This window comes from Bubalus kerabau, chromosome 5 (genome assembly GCF_029407905.1).
Source record: "Bubalus kerabau isolate K-KA32 ecotype Philippines breed swamp buffalo chromosome 5, PCC_UOA_SB_1v2, whole genome shotgun sequence".
In the NCBI taxonomy this organism is placed as follows: domain Eukaryota; kingdom Metazoa; phylum Chordata; class Mammalia; order Artiodactyla; family Bovidae; genus Bubalus; species Bubalus kerabau.
The window spans coordinates 43,405,471-43,424,329 of NC_073628.1; the positions used below are offsets into that span (position 1 = coordinate 43,405,471).

At 46.5% G+C, this 18,859-nt stretch overlaps 1 protein-coding gene and 1 long non-coding RNA gene across 5 annotated transcripts in view; one reads left to right on the forward strand and one right to left on the reverse strand.

The window, feature by feature from the left end:
• The window catches only part of ME3 (malic enzyme 3), a 218,055-nt gene that overhangs the window by 81,071 nt on the left and 118,125 nt on the right, over positions 1–18,859 (reverse strand). The gene's annotated exons all lie outside the window — the stretch shown is intronic.
• The window catches only part of LOC129652676 (uncharacterized), a 49,196-nt gene that overhangs the window by 23,972 nt on the left and 6,365 nt on the right, over positions 1–18,859 (forward strand). The gene's annotated exons all lie outside the window — the stretch shown is intronic.

An 18,859-nucleotide genomic window follows, 5' to 3' on the forward strand; every position in this document is an offset into this window, starting at 1 on the left:
ATCACTAAGAGTGATGAGCGTGCAAGCGACTCCAGAGAAGTTCAGAGAAATGGTAGGGGGAGGTAGCAGAGGGGAGGTGTTAAATGTATGCGCTTTGCGGCCACAGCATCTGGGTTCAGATGCTGCCTTCGCTCCTCACTGGCCGAGTGGCTGTGGACAGGTTACCCTTCCCCACGCTGCACTTCCTTATCTGTAGAATGGAGAACTTGACAGCAGCTGCTTCATGCCTGTTATAAGGATCAACTATGACAACGCATATTTAAAGAGTTTACTATGGCGCCTGCTGGCGTGTAGTAAGTGCCCAACAAATGGCAGCTCTAAGAGTTGCTGGGTTGGTGTAGTTAGTGGTTAGGAGTGCAGGCTGGGGCATCAGCATCCAGACGCTGGCGAAATGCCTAGCGAGGAACTGCTCATAGTAAGTGCTCACTAAACACTCAGAGCTAATTATTAATTCATATTTTAGTGAGACTTATACCAAGTCAGTGTGCGTGCTTGTCAGGGGCTAGGGTTGACAGTTCAGTGTGCCTTTGGTGAAACAGGAAGGCAATCAAAGTTTGGTAGAAAATCTTGCAGTATGAGGGTCACCGAACGAGAGCAAGACAGAGTTCTTTGGTGATGCAATGTTGGAACTAAAAGTTTCCATTCCCTGCAAGAACTAGTGTTCAATAAGGATGAGATCAAGGGCAGCTGGAAAGGGAATACACATCATGGAAGAGCAATATTCATCCACTCTGCCACTCAACCATCCATTCGCTCATCCACTGAACAGGCTCTTTGATGTCTCTGGAACCCTGTTTAGCCCTTTATGTACATCGTCTTATTTCTCACACAACACTCTCAGATGGGCTTCTTCCCCATTTCTATAGATGAGATTCAGATGGAAGCGATGTGAAGGCAGAGGTGAGGTTTAAACACAGGACTCTTGGAAGTTCGGAAACGCAACTCCTTCATGTGTGTGATTTGGGACCAGTCACTTCAACTTCATGGCAAATAGACGGAGAAACAGTGGCTGACTTTATTTTTCTGGGCTTCAAAATCACTGCAGATGGTGACTGCAGCCATGAAATTAAAAGACGCTTACTCCTTGGAAGGAAAGTTATGGCCAACCTAGACAGCATATTAAAAATCAGAGACATTACTTTGTCAATAAAGGTCCATCTAGTCAAGGCTATGGTTTTTCCAGTGGTCATGTATGGATGTAAGAGTTGGACTATAAAGAAAGCTGAGTGCCGAATAATTGATGCTTTTGAACTGTGGTGTTGGAGAAGACTCTTGAGAGTCCCTTGGACTGCAAGGAGATCCAACCAGTCCATCCTAAAGGAGATCACTCCTGGGTGTTCATTGGAAGGACTGATGTTGAAGCTGAAACTCCAATACTTTGCCCACCTCATGCAAAGAGGTGACTCATTTGAAAACACCCTGATGCTGGGAAAGATTGAGGGCAGGAGGAGAAGGGGATGATGGAAGATGAGACGGCTGGATGGCATCACTGACTCAATGGACATGGGTTTGGGTGGACTCCGGGAGTTGGTGATGGACAGGGAGGCCTGGTGTGCTGTGACTCATGGGGTCGCAAAGAGTCGGACACGACTGACCGACTGAACTGAACTGACTTCAACTCTCCGTGTCTCAGTTTTCCCATCAGTAAAATGGGAACTGTGGCTTCTCCATTATGGAGTGACCTGGAGGACCAAGCAAGGCGAGTTCACACACTCTGTACACTATAAAGGCCCGCAGGCATGTGAATCCTCATAGGTGTCTGACCTTGGGACAGGTCAGACAGCTGCGAGAATCCTGGGAGTTCTATGGGGATTCTGAGCGGGGGCAAGGGGTGGTTTAAGCGTGCTGGCCTCCCTGGTTTCCTGGGGGCCCTTTCCGGCTGAATGGGCTAGTATTTTGGGTGCCAATTTGCTCTCGGTCTGTTTCAATCTTCTCTTGGTGAGAAGAAGCCACCCTCCCCGACAACCCTGCCCCCTACCCTGAATGCGGCTATGTGAGACGCTGCCCTGACGGCTGGTGTGATGCTCTTGGCCTATTCTGGGGCACAAAAGGAGGCAGGAAGGCGGGGAGCTCCAGGGAGCACTGGGCCTGGCTCCGCTGAGACGCGCAGGCACTTCCGGCTTTTGAGTGGATGCAGGCTGCCCCGGGGAACTCCTGGGCGCTGAGCACCCTGCAGGGAGCTACAGTAACCTGAGTACTCATCAAGGCTAAAGACTCCTCTGAGCAATCAGAACAGATGCCCTTGGCCGCTCCTGGTGCTGTGAGGATGGGCCTCTGTCTGAGAGGCGCTCATGGGGATCTGTCATGTTAACATCCCTTAACTGAAACAAGAAAAAAAACAAAAATAACTTTGGCTACTGATTACTTTCCCCAAGTTTTTCCTGTTTACTTCAGGGAAACAATTTTGAAATTTCAGGAAAGAAAAAAATAAATATATATATAAAGAATCTGGCAAGCTGCCAACTTATGGAATCAAGGCTTAAATAAATATATGCCCTGCTTTACAGAACATTCCTGAAAAGTTGTGAGTTGTCCACCTCTTTGAGGCCCAATGGACTATAGCATGCCAGGCTCCTCTGTCCATGGGATTCTCCAGGCAAGAATACTGGAGTGGATTGCCATTCTCTTCAGGAGGGGATCTTCCCCACCCAGGGATCGATCCTGGGTTTCCTGCATTGAAGGCAGATTCTTTACTGCTGAGCCACCAGGGAAACAAAATACACCTAAAACAATACTGTATGTGTATTTTGGAGGTTACTGTTTAAAGGGAGACTGCAGAGAATTGTCCAGCAACATAAATCACTGTCCCCTGATTTACAGCTTTCACAAATTTGGACCTTCCTACTTTGGTTTCTAGAAACAGAACCCAGGTTCCTTCTCAGCCGATGCTTGGACATCAGGGCCTGAGAAGGAGTGGTCGGAGATGGGGGGGGTCATCCCTCTCTCACACAGAGTTCTGGGCTAAATATGTGGCCAGGGAAGGGAAAGGATTCATGCCTAACAAAAACGAAATACCTCCTTTATTCTCTCACATACTTGACTCCTTTGGCCTAAAAGACATGTTTGCTCCAGGTCTGACCTGACACTTAGGGGTGCGTGTTGAAAGCTAGTATGCAGTTCACCGTCTGCTCCTTCACTGGGGCCGTCGGTACTGTTCCAGAGGAGGCCACCTCAGGACCCGGCCCTGGAGTGGGGACGACGCTGAGCACAGGCCCCAGGTGACGCACGGGTCACGATGCAGAAGCACGGAGTAAGCTTTCCACAGCATCATCTAGCCATGGCCCACTCTGTGCCACAACATCCTTCAGAGATGCCCGTTACGTAAATCGAGATCCTGGCGCTCTGGGTAAAGCAGAGGTGAGAGCCTTCCTTCTTGGAGGATCTTTTCATTACTCTTCATCTCAGCGATCACTGTTCCTACAACAGAGCTCAAGCAGTGACAGCAGAGGAGAAGAACTCCTATTTGGCGCTATAGCATTGCAGGCTGCTGCTAAGTCGCTTCAGCCGTGTCCGACTCTGTGCGACCCCATAGACGGCAGCCCCCCAGGCTGCCCTGTCCCTGGGATTCTCCAGGCAAGAACACTGGAGTGGGTTGCCATTTCCTTCTCCAATGCATGAAAGTGAAAAGTGAAAGTGAAGTCGCTCAGTTGTGTCCGACTCTTAGCAACCCCATGGACTGCGGCCCACCAGGCTCCTCCATCCATGGGATTTTCCAGGCAAGAGTACTGGAGTGGGGTGCCATTGCCTTCTCCTTGCAGGTTAGTGGCTGTTATTTAGAATAGTACGTCTTCAGTGCACAGCTGCTCCCTCGAGACAGCACGTTCTACAAGGGCAGGACGACGTCGCTCTTGTTCACTTCTGTAACCCTGGGGCTCAGCATAGCACCAAGCACACAACAGGTGCTCCAGAAGGCAAATACATGTTGGGTATGCTTAGCGGCCCAGAACGTGGGTGCTGAAATGAGACAGAGCTAAGCCTCTGTGTTTTCAGTTAGAAACTGGGCGTACAGTAACACCTATCTCAACGTGTTTCGGTGAGGATTCAATGAAATAACAGATCAGGCACAGGGATAGTGCTTGGCGTGCAGTAACCACTTGCAAATGGTGGCTGATACTAGTTACTTAGACTAGGAAGCAGTATCATATCCAGATATTTTCTGGGTGACAGAAAATTCCAAGCCAAGAAAATAAAACAATTCAGAATTGAAGTGTGTGCCTCCCTCTAAAAAGACATACTAAAACCTTAACCCCTGGTGCCTTCTGTGGAAATCGGGTCTTTGCAGACGTCATTAAGATGAGGTCATTAGGTCGTTTCCATGTCGGAGCTATTGTAAATAGCGCTGCAATGAACACTGGGGTGCATGTATCTTTTGGAATTATGGTTTTCTCCAGGAAAAATAAAATAAAAAAAAGAGATGAGGTCATTAAGAAGGTCTTTCATTCAAAATGGGGTTTCCTAGGTGGCTCAGCAGCAAAGAATCCGCCTGCCAATACAGGAGACATAGGAGTCATGAGTTCAATCCCTGGGTAGGGAAGATCCTCTGGAGTAGGAAATGGCAACCCACCTGAATATTCTTGCCTGGAAAATTCCATGGGTACGTGGATTTTTTGTAGCCCTGATGGGCTACAATGCATGGGGTCACAAAGAGTCAGACACGACTGGGCATGCACACACTCCATCCAAAATGACTGGTGTCTTTATGAAAAGAGGCGAAGATGGAGACATACGGGGAGAAGGAGGCCATGTGGTGATGGAGGCAGATTGGAGTGGGGTGTCTACAAGCCAAGGGATGTCAAGGACCACTGGCAAACTACAGGAGCTAGTAGGAAGGACTCTCCTCTACAGATCTCAGATAGACCTCAACTCTGTCGACCCCTGTCAGACTTGCAGCCTCCAGAACTGTGGGACAATGAATTTCTGCTGTTTTCAGCCACTCCGTTTGTGGCACTTTGTTACAGGGAAGCTAGTACACCAGTATCCAATTTTTGTGCAGTGCCCACAAGCAGGGGTGATCCTGATTTCTTCTCTGAACCTGTCTTAAAACTCAGTCTGTTGGAATTTTGTCAGGGCAAGTGCAGGAGAGGTTTCCTCCCACTGACAAAGGCCTGTAAATGACAACACTATCTCCACTTTTCAACAGGAGCCAGAAAATTCTCTTGAATTTTAGAATTCAGTTACACTGAGAAAGAAAAACAAAGATAACGCTCACTTAGGAGAATGCTCCTTCTTGAGAAAAAGACTCTTAGCCCTTATCTTCCCCTGCAGAGGAGGGACCCTTAGAAGTTTCCTAAAATAGAAGTGAGAGAGGAGAAAAAAAAAAAAAAAAAAACCAACAAAACCCACTCAAAGAGACAACATTCATTTAGGCTTCCTGGCACCAAGTCCAACAAAAAAAGGAGGACTTAATTAAAGCAGGGTCAGTGACATCAGGCAAACCACCAAGGCCCGGCTCAGGAGGAGGGATGTGAACTTTCAATTTGGGAACAAAGGTTCGCTGTTGCCACGGAACCACCATTCCGAACATTTTTGGCAGCAAGGAAACCTGGCCTCCGAAAGCACGCAAGAGGCTATTTTTAAAGCCTAGCAGCAGCCTCCTGGTCTCAACAGCGCAGCTGGAGAAAGTAGGTCGGAGAAGTCCCAGGGCCCAGCACCTGGCGAGGCAGAGGCTGAGGATGCGGTGAGGTAGCCGCCCTGCTGGGAGGAGTGTAAGCATCACGTTCTCCCCAGGTTCTGCGAAACTTCCGCGGGGGAGTGTGAATAAAGGAGCGGGGGAACACCTGTCCGTGGCAGGTCACTCACACGCCTGCCTGGGTTTTAGTTTCCATCTCGAGGGACATTTTGACTCTTAACCCACTGAGCCATAGCTCACCTGCCGGCCCTCCTGCCGCCCCTGCCGTTCCCCCTTGTCTCCCTCGGAGGCGGGCAGGTGTCCCCTCCCACCCTGAGATGGCCCCCTTTCCTCCTGGCCCTCCAAGATGACAGTAAGGGAGGGGGCCTGCCTTCGCAGTGAGGCATAAAGGCGTGAACTGGAGTTCCCACCGCACCACTGGGCTGGGGTGGCCAGGGCTTCCTTGAGGGTACTGCCTGCCTTGCCCCTGGCGCTGGCTTCATGCATTCAGCTTTAGGCAGCCAGCACGGTGCTGGGATCCTGGGAAATAAGGAAGAATGGGACTTTACCTCTGATCCAGTGGAGTTTTTTGTTCTAGGCAGACTAGGAAAAAAAAAAATAAAATAGAGTATAATGGGGAACAATGGAGATGCGCTTAGAGGATGGGGAGATGACAGAACAGGCAACCTCTGGATGGCTCAGTCATAGAGCCGCAGAGCTGGGCGGGGAGCCCCCACTTTGGGGCACTCGGGCCCTTCCCTCTCACCCTCTCTCCTTTTGCTGCTGCTGGACGGTTTCCTTCAAGCAGACCTGAAGCATCTGGAGAGAAGGGACCATGTCCTCCACGTTCACTGACGTCCATGGGTCCCCCCCAGTACAGCCCTATAAACATCGTGTCTGAACAGACTCCTTTCTCTCCTCTGTGTGGGAATGGAGTGGTTGGGAAAAGGGCACTAGAAAATTTCCACGAGTATATCCAGCTCTGTGAGTGTTGAAAAGTTAAGATGTCTCTGAGCTTGCTTCCCCATCTGAAAAATTTATCAATAGAAGGTAGATCACAGAACCTGTAGAAATCTATGGGTCTGTGATGTAATCTGGGCTTCCCGGATGGTTCAGTGCTAAAGAACCTGCCTGCCAAAGAAGACGTGGGTTCGATCCCTGGGTTGGGAAGATCCCCTGGAGAAGGAAATAGCAACCCGCTCCAGTATTCTTGCCTGGGAAATCCCATGGACAGAGGAGTCTGGAAGGCTACAGTCCATGGGGTCGCAAGAGTTGGACACTTAGGTATTCAACAACAACAATGACATAATCTAACAGGCCCTGAATGTTAGACCTAGAATGGTTGCAAGAGCATGACTTTGCAGGTAGACAGACCTGGACTCAAATCCCAGGTCTTACCCTTATTCACCGTGCAACCTTACTTAGCAAATTACTAACCTCATTGAGTGTCAGTTGCTCGTTACTAAACCGGGGCTCGAGTTAATAGTTAAGTCCATCTCATTAAGCCGATGTGAGCATTAAATAAAATAAGGTCACAAAGTAGCCTCTTGAAAAATCTTAAACTGGAACGTAAGATGTGTTTCTCAAATGAATGAATGTCAGTTTCTCTCTAAGAGACATGGAAATGCATGCTGTGGTTCTTAAGTAGGGTGACCACATATTCTGGTTTGCCTGTGTCTTGACACAATTATTTGTGTTTCCTTTCACTCTCAAAAACTTACAGAACTTCAGGTCCAGCCTATTAAATTCAATACTGCAAACATTTATTGGGAACCTAGCAGGCAAAGTCAGGGTCATTTTTTTGGTGGCATCATGTGAACCCTTTCCCGGTGTAGTCTCTAAGTCATTAATATTAACCCTACAGGCAACAAGCGTCTGTGAAGTGTGTAGCAGCACCAACAGTCTCTTGCTCTCTATGACTTTAGGGAACAATCTACAACATACCCTGTGCCAAACTGTGCAGAGTGGGTGTTGAATCCACACAGAGGATGCAGCCTTCAAGGCTTTAAACCTATAAAACTCAGGCTTGTCTTGGCTCTTTGAAGGCCTGATCTTTGGCCTCAAGTAAGTCATGTCATTTTTACCTCAGTTGTGATAAGTAAAATGTAGGAAAGAGAGAAAAAGAAGAAACCAGTATTTGTTTCATTCCTGCTATAGTCTGAATGTTTCCCTCCATATGCTGAAATCCTAATGTCCAATGTGATGGTATTAGGAGGTGGGGTCTTTGGGTGGAGCCCTCCTGAATGAGATTAGTGCCCTTATACATGAGGCTCTGAAGAGTTCCCTAACCCCTTCTACCATGTGAGGATAAAAGGACAAGTCTACTACCAAAAGTGAGCCCTCATCCATGCCATTGACCATGCCAGGGCTCTGATCTCAGACTTTCAGCTTCCAGAACTGCAGAAATAAATTTCTGTTGTTTATAAGCCACGCAGTCTGTGGTATCTTGCTACAGCAGCCAGAATGGACTAAGACAGCTCCCAGTGGGAGCATTTTACAAATGCTACACCATTTACTCATCACCGTGAGCCTAGGAAGCTGGCATCATTCTCATTCACACCTGGGAGTACTGAAGGTTCTTGAGGCAAACATCCCTGAGACAGAAAGTAGCCTAAGTAGTAAGGCAAGCAGGTAAGAGGTCATCACGCTTTCATGTCTTTCTTGCTGAAGCTTCAGAAGATATCTGTAACACACTAAGCCCTCTAATAGACAGGCTTCTATTAAAATGGAGAAAAACTGGAATAAGTTTCTAAGTGTTTCAACTATTTTTTTTATTCCTGGAATTTGCAAATATCATTTGCTGCTCTGATGTCTTTGATTATGAGATGCTTTTTGGCAGGAGAAAATTGTTCGAGTCGAATTCCAAGGGTTGAGGAATTTCTCCATCTGTTCTCTTTGAATCAGAAGGATCCTGATAAGGTGTAGAATAAGAAACTGAAAAGAAAGTGTGGTTTTCATTTTTAAGAAAGCCTGTGTACACGGAAAGCTGGTGAAGAGTTTATTTCCATCACATCATTAGCTGAGTGAACAATTTATAATCCGGAGGGAAAAAAGGCCCCATAGACGAAAATTTTATCTGAAACTGACACCCCTGTTCAAATAGCAAATCACTTCAGAATCTGAGAATTCTAATTTTGCAACTCACAGACGCTTCCAATTAGAACAGGGAAGGTTAGTGTGGTTTCAGCTGTTAGTTGAAAATATTAAAACATGCCAAGAAAACTCAGAGTTGGTACAAAGGAGTTTCTTTTTCTACTGAAATATTTACTCCTCCAAAAACAATAATCACAGAGACGTCAGGCCCCGTTTCCCCCAAGAAGTCACACTTAACACTCTTCACTTTCTTTTATGGCTGGGAACGTGGCACAGACCCACATATGCCTCCACTTTATAAAACAAACACACACCTTCCTGCCGTCTGGAAGGCCTTGAGTTAATCTGGGTCTGTGGGCAATAAGTTTTTGGAACGTGGCTCTGTTCTGACATGAACTTCTGATTTATCCAAGCAAATAATCATCAAACCTGAGAGTCTGAAACTGCTATACCTCTGACTCAGAGGCCCTGCCCATGAGTTGCTTGTTTACAGGTATGTGCAAGATTGTGAGAGAGAAACATCCTGTTTTTCTGAAGCAGGTTGGAGAAGTAGCCCACATATTTTTTTCCAAGTGAGTCATAAAATCTCTGTAGCCTCAGTTTGAGGAACAGACTGGGAGCGCAGATCCCTGTCGAGAAACAATAGGCCTCTAAGTCAAGGGCCAGCCGAAGCTGTACAAGCTCAGATCCATTTTATGCTAGCATGTAGGAGATGACTCTATGGGCAGACATCTGAGCCCTGTCTTGAAGCAATTTGTAAGCGGAAGATTCTGCCCACTTTAATTTGTTGTGTAAACAGTTCTGGAGTTATCACCGCATATTAGTCATGAAAGCTGGAATCTGATAAAAAGACAGCAGAATGCACTTTTCAGAGAGGACAAAAGTTCACTGGGAAAACATATGTGCAAACCTCAGGGACCCTGATCAGTGGAAGCAAATGCAAGAGACAGCTAAGTGCCTGGAACTAAATGAATGAGAGAGCCACTCATCAGGTGTAATTAGTGGGGATGGGGGGGGTGTTGATATAATTTATCATTTTGACCAAGTTTAGCCTTTAGATCTTGAGAAAACTCAAGATCAGGAATGTTCAAGGCCAAGAAAATATTTGCTCTGAGATGACTGGAAAACAACGTATGTTTCTCTGGTCAGGAGAAAGTTCCAACTGCTGCTGCTGCTGCTAAGTCACTTCAGTCGTGTCCGACTCTGTGCGACCCCATAGACAACAGCCCATCAGGCTCTGCCATCCCTGGGATTCTCCAGGCAAGAACACTGGAGTGGGTTGCCATTTCCTTCTCCATTGCGTGAAAGTGAAAAGTGAAAGTGAAGTCGCTCAGTTGCGTCCAATTGGTAGCAACCCCATGGACTGAAGCCTACCAGGCTCCTCCATCCATGGGATTTTCTAGGCAAGAGTACTGGAGTGGCTTGCCATTGCCTTCTCCAAAGTTCCAACTAGATCTACTCAATTCAAAGCCCCAGAGTTACAGTGAAGCTCAAGAGCAGAAGCTCAGATAGACTTAGGCTCAAATCTCAGGTCCTCTGGGTAGTAGCTGAGTGACCTTGGCAAATGACTACATTTGAGCCTCAGTTTCTTCATCTGTAAAGTGGGGATAATAAAACATTTCTAATCAAGTTGCCTCGGAGAAGGCAATGGCATCCTACTCCAGTATTCTTGCCTGGAAAATCCCATGGATGGAGGAGCCCGGTAGGCTGCAGTCCATGGGGTCGCTAAGAGTCGGACACGACTGAGCAACTTCCCTTGCACTTTTCACTTTCATACATTGGAGAAGGAAATGGCAACCCACTCCAGTGTTCTTGCCTGGAGAGTCCCAAGGACGGGGGAGCCTGGTGGGCTGCCGTCTCTGGGGTCGCACAGAGTCGGACACGACTGAAGCGACTTAGCAGTGACTTAGCAGTAATCAAGTTGCCTGAGACAATTAAAAGAGATAACATGTGGAAAGCAGTTAGTACAATGCCTGGCACATTTAGTAAGTGCTCAGTAAATGGAAGCTATATCTACTATTATTCCATATAAACTATCCTAGAGAATCATTGCTATCCCAGGCTTACCATGAATAGAAAAACATAATGAGTAAGGATGAGAAAAGTTAACTTGATCCGATTACATAGGTATGAGCTATATGCTTGCAATATTACTTCTGTTTCTTGATTAGAATCCCTTGGGTCTATAGAGCTAAACCTCAAATGATTAGATGACAGAAGTGTCAAGTGGGGAGCTTAATCATGACTTGTTTGGGAGACTGTGCTTATGCTGGTGCCACTATGAAAAGTCTGTACCGGCACCGAGAGACATAGCAGGTCCAGCCTTTCCAATTGGTTGTGTAAGCTAAAGCACTCATCCATGTTAATTCAATAATTACTTTTGTGACAAGACCTGTTCTGGGCACTTGGAATGTTCATTTCAGTTAACAAAACAGGCAAAATCCTCTGTGCTTATGGAACATATATTCATCCATTCACTCAATCCTTCACTCTAGCTTATGCAAACTGCCATACTGGGAGTTAAAGACAGGGAAAAGGCAAAGCTACAAAGGTGCGTGAGACACACTTTCTGATAAGCTCCTTCAAAGCAGAGATTGATGGAGCACATCTGTAAATAACTGCTGGATAACAATGCAGTAAGTTCATTACTAGAGTAGTAGTGGAGGCCACTGTGGACAGGCTTAGAAGAAGGAGCAAAATATTCTGAAAGCAAGAGTGTGGGGACAGAGGGACCTCCCTGGTGATCCAGGGGCTGAGACCCCACACTCCCAAAGCAGGGGGCCCAGGTTTGATCCCTGGTTGGGGAACTAGATCCCTCATGCTGCAACAAAGATTTTGAATGCCACAATTAAAGATTCTGCATACCACAACTAAGATCTGGCACAGCCAAATAAATATATAACTTAATTAGTTAAAAGACCATTGCTCCTTAGAAGAAAAGTTATGACCAACCTAGATAGCATATTCAAAAGCAGAGACATTACTTTGCCAACAAAGGTCCGTCTAGTCAAGGCTATGGTTTTTCCTGTGGTCATGTATGGGTGCTAGAGTTGGACTGTGAAGAAAGCTGAGGGCCGAAGAATTGATGCTTTTGAACTGTGGTGTTGGAGAAGACTCTTGAGAGTCCCTTGGACTGCAAGGAGATCTATTCAGTTCATTCTAAAGGAGATCAGCCCTGGGTGTTCTTTGGAAGGAATGATGCTAAAGCTGAAACTCCAGGACTTTGGCCACCTCATGCGAAGAGTTGACTCATTGGAAAAGACTCTGATGCTGGGAGGGATTGGGGGCAGGAGGAGAAGGGGACGACAGAGGATGAGATGGCTGGATGGCATTACCGACTCGATAGACGTGAGTTTGAGTGAACTCCGGGAGTTGGTGATGGACAGGGAGGCCTGGCGTGCTGTGATTCATGGAGTCCCAAAGAGTCGGACACGACTGAGTGACTGAATTGGACTGAACTGAGTTAATTAAAAAAAAAAGTGTGGGCACAGAGACTAAGGAGGTAGCAAGAGATGAAGACATTTGGGATGATTTTAAAAAGTAAGCAGGAATTTGCTGTTGGATAAGATGGGGAAGGACTTCACAGGTAGAACCCACTTGCCAATTCAGGAGATGTAAGAGACATGGGTTTCATCCCTGGGTTGGGAAGATCCCCTAGAAGAGTGCATGGCAACCCACTCCAGTATTCTTTCCTGGAGATTCCCATGGACAGAGAAGCCTGGCAGGCTACAGTCCATGGGGTTGCAAAGAGTGAGACATGACTGAAGTGCCTTAGCACACACACACAAAATAAGAAAGAGCATTAGGCAAAGCAAACAACTGCTGGTTTCTGTCAATTAGGGAAGCATTTGGTAGAATGTAAGATTAAAAGGAAGTATAAAATATAAACTACAGTAGCTTATTTCAGAAACTCATCTGTCATCAATCAGGGACTAATTAAACTCTGGTTTTTATTTTGTTTTTAAACTAAGGCTAAGTAGAAAACAGCTCTTATTTTTCCCTAAATTCTCCCATCAGATGAGAACAGCTGAGTTGGCTCCAACTTGAGTTTGATTTCTGATGTTCTATTTACCCAGAGGAGGCTTTATGAAATTATGCTCCATGTGCTACCAATATAGTCCATAAATTTCATGCAGAATAATAAATTGTGGACAGTTTTAAGACAGAGATTCTTATGCTCCACTCCTGACGCAATGAATCAGAACCTTGGGAAAGAAAGCTGGAGTCTGTAATTTCTTAAAGTGGACTCTTAGGACAAAAGTTTAAAACCAATGGCCTGGGAAGCGGTTTCCTTTTAAGCACTCCTCCCCTCCCCCTCATTTTTGGTTTGATCATCAAAATCATTTAATTGCCTATTCAATTGCTAGAATTATCTAGCCAGCACGTTACCTGATTTTCTCTACTGCTGCTTGAATTCTACTTTAGTGCACCATCTTTGTCTAGAAACAGAGAAGTTTCTCTGCTTGTCACTCCTGGTTATGCCCACTCACACCCCCATATGAGCCAAGGAGGTTTACTCCAGCTTCATCTATTCTTCCGATCAGTGAAAGTGTTACCATGACAACCTCACATCCAAGTCCCTCCACTTGGCTGCACACGAGAAGCAGAGCTGGCTCATGCCGGGTCCATTCTGCACCGGCAGGCAAGGGCAGTCTATTGCCCTCACCACCTACTCGTGTGAGGACTGGACAAAGTTATTAACCCTTTGGAACCAAAGATTCTGGAAATGCAGGTCCTGATCTCATCCCACTCTCACTGTTGACTTCTTCCCAGTTGACAGGCCTGGATGTGGGGATAAAGATATTTTGCAAATAATAAAGTCTGTTCTTTAATTATCCAGTAACATGGAAACTCCTTGCAACTACACTTACATCCCCAGCCTCGCTTTTAAATCAATTAAACTCCAGAGACAGCTATCAAGTTCCTACTATGTTCCAGTCCTGGGCAAGTCTTCCTGTTGAAAATTTTTAAAGGAATCCAATGTAATTTACATTAGTATTTAAAAATTAGGGCATAATGCATTTTAAACAAAATTCGAGTTAAAGCTCTTGGTTTTTAAGTAAGGAGCCATTAATAATAGAAGCTCACTCCTCAAAGATCTATTAGAAGTCATCAGGAAAATAAGACTCCAAGTTTTTTTATCCTGTTTTATCCTGTTCTGTCTACTGATCCTTCTATCCGTCCTTCCTTTCATCTAACAAGGAGCGTACCTAGGCTCTGTCCTGGGTGCCGGGTATCAAGTGATGAGCTAAACAAATATGGCTCCTGCTCACTGCATGCTTACGGTCAGTCCAGTAGTGGAAGGACTCCTGAATAGCAAATAGAAGGTGGCCAAGTCTAGGTTCTGTTCTCTTATAGTTTGTACAGCCTGGGGAGTCAAGCTCTGGATTCCTCATTTCCTCATGTGAACAGCGTTGCCCTCTCTGTTTCAAAGAACAGTTTGGTGGGATTGTATTTGAATTCATTTTGAAACTTCAAAGTGCTATACACAGACAAGTAACACAAATCAAGCTTGGTTCAAATGGTGGGAAACACCCCTCTCTCTCTGCACAGAGCCAGGGGACCTGACTTCCAGCCCTACTGTTTCTACTGACTTGTGCCCCTGGGAAGGAGGTGCCATGTCCCGCCTAGGCCTTGATTTGAGTTCCATGATCCGGTCACCATAGGCTGCAAAGAGCAACCTGTGATGCACTGAGCTCAAGGGTCTGTTAAGAACTAATTGATTCCACCTCTTTACAGCCAGGGCCTCACCTAAGACTCCCTGGAGAGATGTAACTATTCTCCAGGTCCTCTGAGGAGGTCAATGTCTCAGCCTGTTTTGGAACCCAGAGCAGGGCGCTGTGTGGGTTTTGGGGAGTGGGCCGCAGGGGGCACACAGGTAACATCTGTGCTGGCTGTGCCCGGGGTGGGCTTCAGTGTGGGGCCATCGAATATCTCATCAGCGACTCAAGGACGTATCACGAGAGCAGGATCCACGAAGTCCTTGGTGTGTCCTGGCTAAGTGCCTAAAAGACTGTGCCTGCCTGTGTGGGTGTAAAGATTCTGCAAGGTGCCAACCCCCGCTCTCCTAACCGGGCACCCTGATGTGGCCCCACATTGCCTGTCTCCCCGCAGGGGGTTCCAGCCCTGCACATGGGTTCCTGCAGATCCCTGTTGCTAATTTCATTCAGTCTAAGGAACATGTCAGCTTAGCTGTTCTGGAGAGGACATATGTGTGGACGCATGACTCGGGAATGCTGAGTATCAGCCATGCAGATCTAGAGAGGGTTCCCACGTGGAAGGAGGGAGAGGCCGCAGGGCAGGATAGACTGGGGTTTGAATCCTGCCACTGACCAGCGCTGAGGCTCTGGCCCGTGGCCCATCACTTTTGAACCTCTCGCCTGTGACTCGGGGACAGGAGCACTTCTGATTTCTCACAGCTGGTTTGAGATGCCAAGAATACAGGTCACGTGGCCATGGTGGTCCTGAGCCCTCCAGAGATGCGATCTGATCCAGCTCATTGCAGCAGCTCTGGAGCCCGAGCTCCACGCCCCACGCTGACACTGCACGGCCGCGCAGCCCACACCTAACGGTACTTCCTCTCGCGTTCACCTTCACATCCCGCTCGTCTCCACGTCCTACGGGTCCCCCTTTCTCGGCATCCTGTGTTTTCACCCTTCACTTCAGGCTCTCAGACCCTGCAAGGCCCTTGTCTCCCTGGACTTCAGCTAACAGAGCAATGCCCCGTGGGCGCTCCTCGTAAGGCCTCCAAGGATGATCCTCCTTGCAAAATGCTTTCCCGGCAGCCCCTCCTCAGAAGCATGACCGTGATCCCTGAGGAGCGCAATCCTAAGTCCTCACTTGGCTTCACGTTGGCCTTACCTTCCCCGCCCAAGTGATGGAACAGTCTCCTTACATACACAGTCTGCGAGGTGATGGTGAGTCCTCTGTCCTGGAAGCTCCATCACCAGGGAGGAGAGGCTCAGAAGGACGTGACAGGCTTTGCAGCTGGGGTTGGAATCTCGGCTCAACCCGGTACTAGACATGTAAGCTATTTCAGGTTATTGAATCTCAGTGCCTCAGTTTCCTCTTCGTGAAAATGGGCTTAATATCATAAAACTGAAAGAGACATTGTGGGGCCTGATTCAAGTGCCTGGAGCATCGGAAGCTCTGAATAAATGAATGTGAGCCACTGTTCTAAGAGGTGATTCAGACATCCCATCAGGAAGGAACACTGCTCTCAGCTGTAGGTAACAGAAAAACTTTGACTCAACTGGCCGGAAAGAGGAAATTTATTTCTCCTAACAAGAGGTGCAGAGGGAAGCGACTCAGGATTTGTTTATTTGCTGGCTCAAAATGTCACCAGGGATACAGGCTCCCTGCATGACCATCCTTGGGGTGACAGGCTTGGTCCCCACACTGTTTTTGTGACTGCAGGATGATCATCACAGTTCCCAGGCAGACGGAGGACATCCAGGAAAGAAGGAGCTCTCCTGGGATGAGAAAACCTTTCCAGAAGTCCTTGGGCAGAGTACCCTCCTGGCTCTTGGGTCAGAATTGTCACTGGTGAGGGAACTTCTCTGTGACTGGCTAGGGATTAATTAGCTCCCACTCCTTGGGGTTGCGGAGGACCAAGACTTCTCAAAGTACACGGACATTTGGGGGAAGAAAGAACTGGAAATAAATGTGGGGTTTTTGTTAAGAGGGAAGATGTGTCTCGTATATTCCCAGTCCTAAGAGTCTGTGTGATTCTCGTTTGTCACATCTCTTGCTTATGCAGGTCCTCCTGTTTAGAACTCACACAATAAATCTTTATGCCAGGGACTGTACTGGGCCATCTTCCCACCTTGAATCAAAATCCTATTCTCAAGATTTAGATCAAGAACCAACAATTCAGTGGAGATACTTCCTACATAATGAATTACCTCTATGTGTTCAAAGTAAATCAGTCAATCCATACCATGCTTTACTAATTGGTTTATATCACCTTAGAGCTGTTCCTCTCTTCAGGTGGGTTGTAAATTCCATAAGGTCAGGGACCATGAGTAAACTATCTTATTCCATTTGGATCTTCCATGTATTTATGGTGGCCAACCATAAAGATGGCATTTAATCAACGCTTCTTGAATGGAGTCTAATCAGAAGATAGTCTTTAAGTGCTCTCTCTGGTCAAGGCCTGAAGATACCATGCTTGGCGTCATGGGAGACACAGGGCAGAAAAAACCATAGTTCATTTCCCTCCTAAAGTTTTCAGTGCAGAAGAGGAGCTCATATGAGAAGTTGTGTCCAGCTGGAGAAGTCCATCTTTTACCACTCACTTTACCCTTTGTCTTTTTAGCTTTTTCAGTTGTTCCCCTCTTGTAACCTTCTGGACAATGCTGATGCTGCACTGGGGCTCCCTGCCTGAGTCTTGCTTCTATCTCCAGCACCTTAGACGCAACCTTCCTGATTTGTTCTTTCCTATTCCTTTTTCTATTCATACAAAACCTCTCCTTCCTAAGTCCCAATCCCTGTGATCTAGGCACAGCAGTCCCCAACCTTTGTGTCACCAGGAACCAGTTTCATGGAACACACAGCCTGGGGAGGGGGATGGTTTGGGGATGATTCAAGCGTCTTACATTTATTGTGCCCTTTATTTCTATTATTAGTCCATCAGCTCTACCTCAGATCATCGGACATTAGATCCTGAAGGTTGGGGACTCCTGGATGCTGGTTTAATGTTAGTCTCTAAGAAACTAGCTTATAGATACATTTTTCAGTGTTACCCATTTAGGGCACCTGAGAAATTTGGGGGATTCCTGTGGGTGCAAGGACATGAATATGACACTGGATTTTGGAGACTGGCCAGCTGGTGGCAGGGTTCTTTCTGGAAAGACAGCCTTCACTTTTCTTCAAGAAATTCCACAACTTGTGGAATTGATCTTACTTGTCCTCTAGTCTGGGATCTTTCAAAACATTTGCTTTATTTGCAGCATCTCTTAAGAAGCCACTCTTTTGGGAGTGAACTTAGCTTGAGCAAACACAAGCTTTTATTTTTATTGACATATAGTTGATTTAAAATAATACATTAGTTTTAGGCGTACAACACAGTGATATGATATTGTTATAGATTATATTTCATTTAAATTTATTAAAAAATAATGGCTATTTTCCCCTGTGCTGTATAATACATCCTTGTTGCTTATCTATTTTATACATAGTAGTTCCTATCTCTTAATCCCATGCCCCTATCTCACCTATCCCCCTCCCTTCTCCCACTGGTAACCACTCATTCGTTCTGTTTCTGTGAGCAAACACAAGCTTTCGTGCATTTTACAGGTTAATGAGAGATCAAGGTTATTTGAGGAAAGGTCTACTCAACTGCTGCCTGCATGTACGGATTTCCTTCTCAGTAAGGAAATTCTCCCACACCTATTCTTTTGATCACCATGGTTGGGACTGCCAGGGACAAAGGAGGAAAAGGACAAAGTCAGATAAAACAGAAACAAAAATCAGTTTGTTTAAACTGCCAGGGAAATCTGCCTTTGGCTAAAGGAAGTCAGACTCAGAACATCCTGTTCTAGTTAATAAAGCTCATCTGCTTCCAGCTTGAACAGAAAAATAAAATCTCTGCATCCATGTGGGGCCACTCAACTTTCCCCACCTTTTCACTCTCAGCCATCTACACCCAGCCAGGCTTATGGACTTTCTTAGTATCTAAGAAACTAGCTTATAGATAAAGTTTTCAGTGTTACCCTCTGAAGGGTAGCCTCTGTCCTCCCCACCCAGCAAGCTGCTCCTTCTGAACGCTAAAGGCAGGTCACATGCCATGAAGCACAAACTCACTTGCTTGTATGTAAGTCTTTAAGCCTCCTCTAAAAAAGGAAGTCTGGAAAAGAAAATGGCCACCCACTCCAGTATTCTTGCCTGGGAAATGCCATGAACAGAGGAGCCTGGTGGGCTACAGTCCACAGGGTCACAAAGAGACGGACACAACTTAGTGGCTCAACAACAACAAGAACAAAAGAACCCATGTCCCTCAGTGACTGAAACCGGTGTGATTCAGACACAAAAATACCAGGATCCTTAGTGGTTTCTGGGAGTGGGGTAGGGGAGGGAGGGATGAACAGGCAGAGCTCAGGGTTTTTAGGGCAGTGACTATACTCCGTACAATGCTATATAAAACTTTTATCCAGATCC